The 10,952-nt window shown below is 35.3% G+C and overlaps 1 protein-coding gene across 4 annotated transcripts in view; it reads right to left on the bottom strand.

The window, feature by feature from the left end:
* LOC137656824 (NFX1-type zinc finger-containing protein 1-like) overlaps positions 1-2,371 on the bottom strand; it is an 80,447-nt gene extending 78,076 nt beyond the window's left edge. The window contains exon 1 of one of the 4 annotated variants that reach the window (XM_068391144.1): positions 2,234-2,371. The gene's annotated coding sequence lies outside the window, so the exon portion shown is untranslated. Of the gene's footprint in view, positions 1-753; positions 982-1,215; positions 1,365-2,233 lie in introns of those variants that run through there. The other 3 variants (XM_068391141.1, XM_068391142.1, XM_068391145.1) reach the window with 3 other exon arrangements.
* Between the last annotated feature and the right edge of the window lie 8,581 nt (positions 2,372-10,952).

Genomic DNA, 10,952 nt, shown 5'->3' with positions numbered 1-10,952 from the left:
ACAAGGGGAACTATCCCAGTAAGGAGAGTAAACAATTGTGTCCGAGTGTACCCTCAAGCAAAATTCTAACCCAAGTCAGTGAAAGACCAAAGTAAAGTGCCTATGGCTCTATCCAAAACTAGATAAAGCTTTTATTTAGAGGTGCCCTTCTCAAGTAAGAGGTGCATAAAATATAACTATTGTCTCTTCCACCGTTACCAAGTGAAAAGTAGCCAATAAACATGTAAAGTAGTTGACAAACTTGTTTGATGAAGACATTTTCAGGTGCATGAGGAAAATTAATGTGTAAATTATAGGACTGACTATTCAGTGTATGAGTTAGCTAAAGAAAAATAACAGGTAACCAGAGATTAAACCTTTAAATTAGGATGGACTTAAACATGTATAAAAAATGTATGAAACATCTCAACAACAAAAATTACCGTTATTAATTTACGTGTTAGGTAATTTAAATAAAAAAAGTTAGTTAATTTAGAATAGTCTCCGTATGGGAAACTAAAATTGCTAAAATTTTCGTAACGAAATAATGCAACTCAAAATCAAATGCCAATGACAATAGTTTATGTGTTATATTAAAAATTATTTTTATTATATGCATTAATTGGACAAGAACTACTAATTCTTCACCGGGTATTGGAAGACCACTAGTAACTACGATATAAATATATTTATAAGGAGATGAATATAACAGACAAAATGCACTGTGATCTTAAAAATAACGAAAAAGGGAAATTATACCCGACACATACTTACATCACAAAAACAATAACCGGTGACAAGGTAGAACAAATCTATTTGTCACTAACAATACCATTAGGGGACATTTAAGAAGAAATACCGGAAAATAAACTGGGCTGATATCACCAACAATGCAATCATCGATTAATTTTCATAGTGCAAAGTCCTTCGTCACGTAACCCACTATAACACAGTAATCATTAATAGGCCTACTTTCTTTTTTAAACAGTGCTGTATAGGTCTAGATAAGCAGCCCTTAAAAGTGAAGTAAATTTCAACACAGGAAACATTTACGCAGTCTTAATTTAGAGAGGTTGTTTATGTTATACGCACATTATAAAGCACAACATTTTTCAACTTCACAAACATATAAACACTTTTAGACGTGACCAAGGTTAAGGCAGTAACAACCTTTACAATATAAACAGTTTCACTATTTAGGAAAAATTCACACTTCGGGAAAATGTTCAGTCTTACGTGCCTTGTAGAGTATGACAGCTCTCCTCACGGCTTTCTAAAACGATGATGGCCGAGTGTCGAGGCTTTATACAAGAGCAGGAGCTCACTGGTTGCGCATGTATGCACGATTGCACGTCCCGTCCCGGGATAATCTGTACGTATTTCCTGACATACGTGTTCGGGACGAACACGTCGTGTGAAATCAATACAGTGTTGCCATTCGTACGATAATTATCGTACATGTACGATTATTTTTGGTCCGGTCCGATGTACGATACATACCTTAGGTATATACAAATGTGTGTGTGTTTAATTAAACAATTATACTAAAATATTTTGAAATAAGTCAATCATGTAACTTCCTAATAATTATATTGAAACTGTGAACGATAATTTTTGGTTGAAAAACGACAATCTTAGGGCTCATGTACGACAATCCAGCCGAAATAATCTGGCAACCCTGAATCAATAGTTGCATCACTCCACGCAGACTAGCGGCAACGTTAGCAACCACAGTCGCTATCGTGTTGCAATGGACAATACGTTATAATTCTGGCGAATACTTCTTTTTCTCGTCGTTAGAAGCAGATTCTTTTAATTTTCAAACGAATACTTTTCATGAAATGTGTCCTTTTCTTGATTAATACATTAGAACAACACTTGAAGTATAGAGAATTTTTCTGATTTGGCAACCGGCCGCCGCGGCTACGGCAACCATTCCGTCAGTGACAAACTTTGCTTTACTTATTTTTTGCCTTAATTAAAATTAAACCCGTATTTTAATTCACCCAAATTAAACCCGAATAAAAGACCGTAAATAAACCTATTATCGTTGTAATAACCCTGAGTTGTGGTGAACTGTTCTCTTTGTTTGTTTGGTTTAATTATGGTGTATTGTTCTATTGTTTGTTTTGGTTGAATATGTATTTTGGGAAAGTTTGGTTGAAAATATAAATGTGTTGACGCACCTGAACAAATCTTGTACAACAGGAAGGACAAAACAAAACTCAATACGTGTAAAATGTGGTAGGCTTACTTGGACTGTGACTTGTGAGATGCCTCAGGTACTTCATCCGTGAGTGTCCACTATCGAATGGGACCTGAATCCTGTGACTGTCCTAAGGGGCGAGAATGGTACAAAGTACATTTCCTTGAACTGATAAGCAAATCCAACGGCTTCGAGGATTGGATATAAGATTTTGGCTATAAAGCCTGCCAAATTGGTCACTCCTGTATAAAGGACGCACTTGGTCACTAATAGGTACCGTATGGAGTATGTATGTTGTCCAATGCACTATTCTGGCCGACGGAGCTGCAGCTCAGTGAAGCAGCTACCAGACTCCAGAGTACCAGTCCTCACTCCTGGGCCTGGCCAATGGCCATGACAGTCGGCACCCATACATTACCCAGTTTGAAATGTGGAATTACTGAATTCTGATTGGATACAGGAAATGGCCTCCGGCAGTTTCCCAGGTCAAGTCGGATGTTATTGGGTCGTTTCAAGTTACCCCGGCCGCCGGTAGGCTGATGAATGATGATTTTGATCGAAATATCTACAATGAAATATGAAAACCACGCGAACGAGCATTTTGATGAACTAAAAAAAAAATCTATCTTTCTGGTAAGTAGACCTGGGGTTTTTATGCACTGCTTTGCTTAATATGATCACTGTTAAAAAGCGTAGATCCCAAATTAACGAATCTAAAAGGGCTAAGTGCTAATGGCATTGGGTATTTCTGGGTGGACACCCATATATTTATAAAAAAAAAAAGAAAGATAATGGAACTTGAGGCACAGAGGAACTGAAGTAAAAGTTAAAATACTTTGGCAAGGTGGGAACGGAGGTGAAGAATGCTTAAAGCTGAACACAACCAAGGTCCAATATAATATTACAAAGATAATTTGGTGAAGCCGACAGTAAGGCAGTGTCCATTCTCAGCGTGCCGAAAACCATCTCCATCTACTCCTCGCCATGATTTCATTTAAATTAATGGCACTAGAATAATCTCTTATAATTTCATTTCTAATCCTGTCCTGTAATTTAACTTATAATATTCTTCTGAGGGCTTTACTCTCGCTAGTGTCCACTACATATGCTGATTAATTAAGCTGTGATCGGTTTAATTTTTGAAAGAGAGCCGCCGAAAGTTCTTGGAGTTTTATTTCTCAACATTCAGTCATCAAAATACCGTTTGTCACTGTTAATTTCAACGGGAGTACATCAGGAAACGGCAAATTGGGTTATTCAAGGTTTGTTGCATTTATTGATGATTAAAATTAGCCCATGTGTACTGATCTGGGAAACCAAACAGTTCCAGTAAGAAACATAACACGTGGAACAGAAATATATTGTAAAGGTAGAGCCTTTTTTTTTTTTTTTTAGAAATGCATCCTCACTATTAATTTTTTTTTTCTTTTGGGCAAGCAAATTTTTTGTAGGAATACTTCCACTTCGATTCAAAATATATGTCGTATAAAATTATAAGTGTAGGTTATTCGAAAAACAAATGCAACCGTTTCTACGCTACCTCCTCACGCATGTCCCTATTCAAGTTTAGGTTTGCAACTGCGCATTGTTGATGGTGGGAGACTTTTGTCTGATCGCTCACAGGAAACCAAGCTAGTATCCAGCAATATTTAAATAATTTAAACCCCACCATTATTCTTTACCAAATGACAAAACACAACTAGCTGCCATTTCACTGTTTTCGTATTTAAATGCATTATATAGTAAAGAGTTATTCGGTCTTTTGGCCAGATTACAATGGATCCATATATCTGGTTACGGCTCATTTTCCTTTATACATACCACCGAACAGTGTGGCCTAGTTTTTCCACATTCTCCTCTGTCTTCATACACCTGAAAACACAGACTACCAAACAATTATTCCTTGTTCAAGGGGTTAACTACTGCACTGTAATCGTACAGTGGCTACTTTCCTCATAGTAAGGGTAGAACAGACTCTTCAGCTATGGTAAGAAGCTCTTCTAAGAATCTAGGAGAAGGGTACTCCAAATTAAAACCTAGGCCTACATGGCTGAGAACTATGAAGCGTGAAGTGGGAGATGATTAGTAGAGAAGTAAAGAGACGCCTGGCGAAATCTAACCGAGGACCTTTGCGTCAATGGGCGCAGAAGGAGATGATATATATATATATATATATATATATATATATATATATATATATATATATATATATATATATATATATATATATATATATATATATATATATATGTATATATAATGAGATGTCATAAATTTGGGGTGGAGATACTTTGACAGATTGTATGAATGATGTCATATCATCTAGTCTCCTTTCTCAGAAATGATAAGCCTATGATACCGCAGATAACAACCTCATGAAGAATACTTGAATTCATTTTCCAATTGCTTCCATGATGTGCCATAGGATGCATACTATATAAAACGCCATCAGTTCTTTTGATTCATTGAAGATTTTAAGAATATGAAATTGCAACCCTAAAATACAGGACTAACATCGTTCAGCTGGCAACTCGCATGTAAACAAAAGATTAGTATTTACTCCTAAATTGGAGTAAAAATTATGGTTTATGGGCAACCAGCCATGTGATTATGATATTCCCAGAAAGTTACATCATGACTCTTGTATTAAACTCGAACACACATTATGAAAGTTACATGGAATAATTTTTAGATTTCAACTATTTCGTTATCTCGCAACTAATCTATTCGAACGTCATTTCCTACTTGATAAGTTATTTACATAGCGAGTATAAACGTTCGAATTCTCAGAACGGCGAGACAAACAAAATCTCTCTCTCTCTCTCTCTCTCTCTCTCTCTCTCTCTCTCTCTCTCTCTCTCTCTCTCTCGCAACAATGTAAACACTTTTGATATCTACGATAGGAAGGATTTCTGACAATGCAATACAGTTTATTTATTAAATCTATTAAATTGTAAAGTTCATTCATTTAAATTGGTATTTTTGTATAGATTTGAAGAATGAGATTGTAGATTTATGAGGTTTCGGGAAATCTTTTTCAAATATGTTTACTGAATTCAATAATCAAACAGGAATTACGATTGGCCAGGGCACCAGCCACCCGTTGAGATACTACCGCTAGAGAGTTATGGGGTCCTTTGACTGGCCAGGTAGTACTACATTTGATCCTTCTCTCTGGTTACGGTTTACTTTCTCTTTGCCTACACTTATACCGAATAGTCTGGCCTATTCTTTACATATTCTCCTCTGTCCTCATACACCTGACAACACTGAGATTACCAAACAATTCTTCTTCTCTCAAAGGGTTTCACTACTGCACTATAATTGTTCAGTTGTCACTTTCCTCTTGGTAAGGATAGAAGAGACCTTTAGCTATGGTAAGCAGCTTTTCTAGAAGAAGGACACGCCAAAATCAAACCATTGTTCTATAATCTTGGGTTGTGCCCTAGCCTCTGCACCATGGTTTTCCACTATCTTGGGTTAGAGTTCTCTTGCTTGAGGGTACACTCGGGCACACCGTTCTATCTCATTTTTTCCTTATGTTTAGTAGTTATGTTTTTATAGTTTATATGGGAGATATTTATTTTGATGTTACTGTTCTTAAAAGATTTTATTTTCCCTTTTTTCCTTTCCTCACTGGGCTATTTTCCCTGTTGGAGCCTCTGGGTTTATAGCATTCTGCTTTTCCAACCAAGATTGTAGCTTAGCAATTTATAACAATAATAATAATGACATGAACGTTATTAAAATTAAAACGTAATTATAGCTTAGCAATTTATAATAATAATATGAAAGTTATTAAAAATAAAATGTAATTAACTGGATTAGGTCCTTATTCTTTAATGCAAATAAGCATAAAACAATTTTCACAATATGGTTGAATATATACAATAAAAATGTAAAGGTTGGTAATAAAAAGCTAAGATTAAATATGTTGCCTAAAGTTAACTATTATTATTATTATTATTATTATTACTTGCTAAGCTACAACCCCAAATGGAAAAACGACGCTATAAGCCCAGGGGCCCCAACAGGGAAAATAACCCAGTGAGGAAAGGAAACACGGAAAAATAAAATATTTCAAGAACAGTAACATTAAAATAAATATTTCCTATATAAACAATAAAAACTTTAACAAAACAAGAAGATAAATTAGATAGAATAGTGTGCCCGAGTGTACCCTCAAGCAAGAGAACTCTAACCCATGACAGTGGAAGACCACGGTACAGAGGCTATGACACTACCCAGGACTAGAGAACAATGGTTTGATTTTGTGCTGTTGAGCTGATTACTCCTTACTGGTCAATAAATTAATAATATGTCATTTTTAAATTATGCATAGACACTTAAATTACAGGAAACTAGTTTCGTCAAATAGATTAATTGATAAATATGAATACAGTATTTAAAATGTGACACTAATTTGACCTTAAAATATATATAGTTATCAACCACTTTTTTACTCTAATCATTTTTTCTTATTTTATAAAATTTTAGTTATGTAAGTATCAATCATTCTAAAATCCATTATTATTATTATTATTATTATTATTATTATTATTATTACTACTACTACTACTACTACTAGCTAAGCTACAACCCTAGTTGGAAAATCAAGATGCTACTGTATAAGCCCAAGGGCTCCAACAGGGAAAAATAGCCCTGTGGGGAATGGAAACAAGGAAACAAATAAAGGATATAAGAAGTAATGAACAATTAAAATTAAATATTTTACGAACATTAACAACATTAAAACTGACATTTCATATATAAACTATAATAAGACTTATGTCAGACTGTTCAACATAAAAACATTTGCTGCAAGTGAGAACTTTTGAAGTTCTATTTATTTAACTACCCGATTCAACTAAATTCTTCTTCCACAAATATCCTTTCTTTTCTACTTTTCACATTTATCGGTGGTATAAATACTAAAGACAACAGTTTTGCAATATATATATATATATATATATATATATATATATATATATATATATATATATATATATATATAATCGCTCTCATTAATCCATTTCCTAGAACTCACGTTCTCAATAACGTATTGTCTCTTTCACAGGTACATTACAGGTATGAGACGTAGCTTTCACGTAAACAGTTCCCAACGAACGAACATTCTGTTCCAGGAACCTCTTCCTTATCTCGAAAGATACTTCTGAATTCTAATCTTATTAACCCTGATGTCATTTCTCTAATTATAAACTAAGTTAAGTCACTTAATCATACCCTAACCAATGTCCTGCAGCACCTTGCTTAGCCTATTATTATTATTATTATTATTATTAGCTAAGCTACAACACTAGTTGAATACTAGTTGGAAAAGCAGGATGCTATAAGCCAAGGGGCTCCAACGGGGAAACTATCTCAGTGAGGAAAGGAAAAATGGAAAAATAAAATATTTAAAGAACAGTAACAGCATTAAAATAAATATCTCCTATATAAACTTTAATAAAAACAAAAGGAAGAGACATGAGATAGAATAGTGTGCCCGAGCGTACCCTCAAGCTACAACCCTATTTGGAAAAGCAGGATGCTATAAGCCAAGGGTTACATTAGGGAAAAATAGCCCAGGGAGGGAGGGAAATTGTTAATACCATATGTAATCAACTTAATTCTAACCCTTTCCACTTTCATATCTTTCAACTCTGCCTCTATTCTATCCTCCTAATAGGTTACAAATAATCTTTAAAATATACAATAATAACTATACACTATGTTAATGCTGTGTAATAAATACACATTCGATTACACATATAGACACTCAAGCTTACAGATTGCAGTACTCTCCTTTAAATTTACACAAACTATTCATATCTATTAAACTACTGTACTCGTATTGTATATGTACAGATATTGTTAAATATAGACAAAACCATTGTTCTCTAGTCTTGGGTAGTGGTATAACCTCTGTACCATGGTCTTCCACTGTCTTGGATTAGAGTTCTCTTCCTTGAGGGTACAATGGGGCACACTATTCTATTTTATTTCTCTTCCTCTTGTTTTGTTAGTTTTTATAGTATATATAGGAAATAATATAATTATATTAATGTTACTCTCCTTAAAATATTCTATTTTTTCCTTGTTTCCTTTCCTCACTTGGCTATATTCCCTGTTGGAGCCCATGGACTTATAGCATCCTGCTTTTCCAACTAGAGTTGTAGCTTAGCAAGTAATAATAATAATAATAATAATAATAATAATAATAATAATAATAATAATACATACATACATACACACATACACCAAGGCACTTCCCCCAATTTTGGGGGGTAGCCGACATCAAACAAATGAAAAAAAAGGGGACCTTTCCTCTCTACGATCCCACCAGCCTGACAAGGGACTCAACTGAGTTCACGTGGTACTTCTAGGGTGCCACAGCCCACCCTCTCCCGTTATCCACCACAGATGAAGCTTCATAACGCTTAATCCCCTAATGCTGCTACCTCCGCGGTCATCCAAGGCGACCGGAGAAAGCAGCAGGGCCTACCGGAACTGCATCACAATCGCTCGTCATTCATTCCTATTTCTAGCATGCTCTCACTCTTCTCTCACATCTATCCTCCTATCACCCAGAGCTTTCTTCACTCCATCCATCCACCCAGACCATGGCTTTCCTCTTGTACTTCTCCCATCAACTCTTGCATTCATCCCCTTCTTTAGCAGACAGCCATTTTCCATTCTCTCAACATGACCAAACCACCTCAACACATTCATATCCACTCTAGCTGTTAACTAATTTCTTACACCCGTTCTCACCCTCACTACTTCGTCCCTAACCCTATCTACTCGAGATACACAAGCCACACTCCTTAGACACTTCATCACAAACACATTCAATTTCTGTCTCTCCGTCACTTTCATTTCCCACAACTCCGATCCATACATCACAGTTGGTACAATCACTTTCTCATACAGAACTCTCTTTACATTCATGCCCAACCCTCTATTCTTTACCACTCCCTTCACTGCCCGCAACACTTTGCATCCTTCATTCGGTCTCTGACGTACATCTGCTTCCACTCCGAACCTGTATGTGGTGAATCATACCTGTAGATTACAGCATTAAGATTTAGATCTGAAGACTGTAGATTACAGATAACCATTAATATAAACTATAAGCCCTTATGTTATGGATTTATATCTTTGGAAAAAAAAATAAAATAACTGACACTAGTTGAAGTATGAGATGATGAAATAAAAGTTGAAGATAGAGATAACTGGCGAAATCTAACCGAGGACCTTTATGTCAATAGGCGTAGGAGGAGATGAACACTAGTTGAAATGAATTTTTTTGCATTTCCTTTCAATGAATTATTCTCCAATGCTATATTCTTCAACTTGACTACTTTCTATCTGTCAGGTAACTCACAAATACGTATCTCTATGCTAAATATAGATGTAAAGCACAACATTCTTTAAGTGGACAAAGGCTTTAAGGAGACTAAACTTACCGTACTTATGACCGGAATCTGTAGGCTACTGTATTCTACACTATTGGAATATCTCGACTAAGGATATAGCACTCATGACCAGACAGTACTACATTGGATCCTTCTCTCTGGTTACGGTTCACTTTCCCTTTACCTACACATATACCGAATAGTCTGGCCTGTTCTTTACAGATTCTCCTCTGTCCTCATACACCTGACAACATAGAGATTACCAAACAATTCTTCACCCAAGAGGCTAACTACTGCACTGTAATAGTTCAGTGGCTACTTTCCTCTTGGTAATGGTAGAAGAGACTCTTTAGCTATGGTAAGCAAAGCAGCTCTTCTAAGAGAAGGACACTCCAAAATCAAACCATTGTTCTCTAGTTTTGTGTAGTGCCATAGCCTCTGTACTATGGTCTTCCATTGTCTCTTGGGTTAGAGTTCTCTTGCTTGAGGATAAACTCAGGCACACTATTCAATCTAATTTCTCTTCCTCTTGTTTTGTTAAAGTTTTTTCAGTTTATATGGGAAATATTTATTTTAATGATGTTAGTGTTCTTAAAATATTTTATTTTTTCCATGCTTCCTTTCCTCACAGGGCTATTTTCCCTGTTGGGGCCCCTGGGATTATAGCATCCTGTTTTTCCAACTAGGGTTGTAGCCTAGCAAGTAATGATGATAATAATAATAATAATAATAATAATAATAATAATAATAATAATATCATCTAGAAACAAATATTTATATCATTAAACTACAAATAGTCAAATCTAGAAACCAAAAACTACTTGATCTAGAGACTAATACAGGACTGTAGTAGCATAATCATTCAAATGTAATTGTAGCTATTAATAGTTGTGTAAACTACAAATCCAACCACAGATTATATGAACTAATTATAGACAAGTAATACTAAAATTACTTTGAATTATTACTACTACAGACTAGAGAAAGTACTAGAGTATCTACGTAGACTAAAACTGTTCCCACTCGCACTACGTGCTCAAGTCTGTAGGTAGACTTGAAAATTTTAAAGATTTTTAAGTCTCTTGGCTGAAGATATGTATCTTGTGCTTCTGTTTATGCTGTAACTGTCATACAGTTTACTCTTTACCTCTTGTGACCTTATTTTGGATGCTGGTACCTTAATAGTAGGTTGGCCAGGCCACTAGCCATTAGTTGAGATACTACCACTAGAGAGTTATAGGGTTCTTTGACTGGCTAGACAGTACTACATTGGATCCCTTTTCCTGGTTATGGCTCACTTTGTCTTTGCCGACACATACATCGATTAGTCTGGCTTATTCTTATCACCT

This window comes from Palaemon carinicauda, chromosome 17 (assembly GCF_036898095.1).
Source record: "Palaemon carinicauda isolate YSFRI2023 chromosome 17, ASM3689809v2, whole genome shotgun sequence".
Lineage (NCBI taxonomy): Eukaryota > Metazoa > Arthropoda > Malacostraca > Decapoda > Palaemonidae > Palaemon > Palaemon carinicauda.
This window is presented reverse-complemented; position numbering and strand designations above follow the sequence as displayed.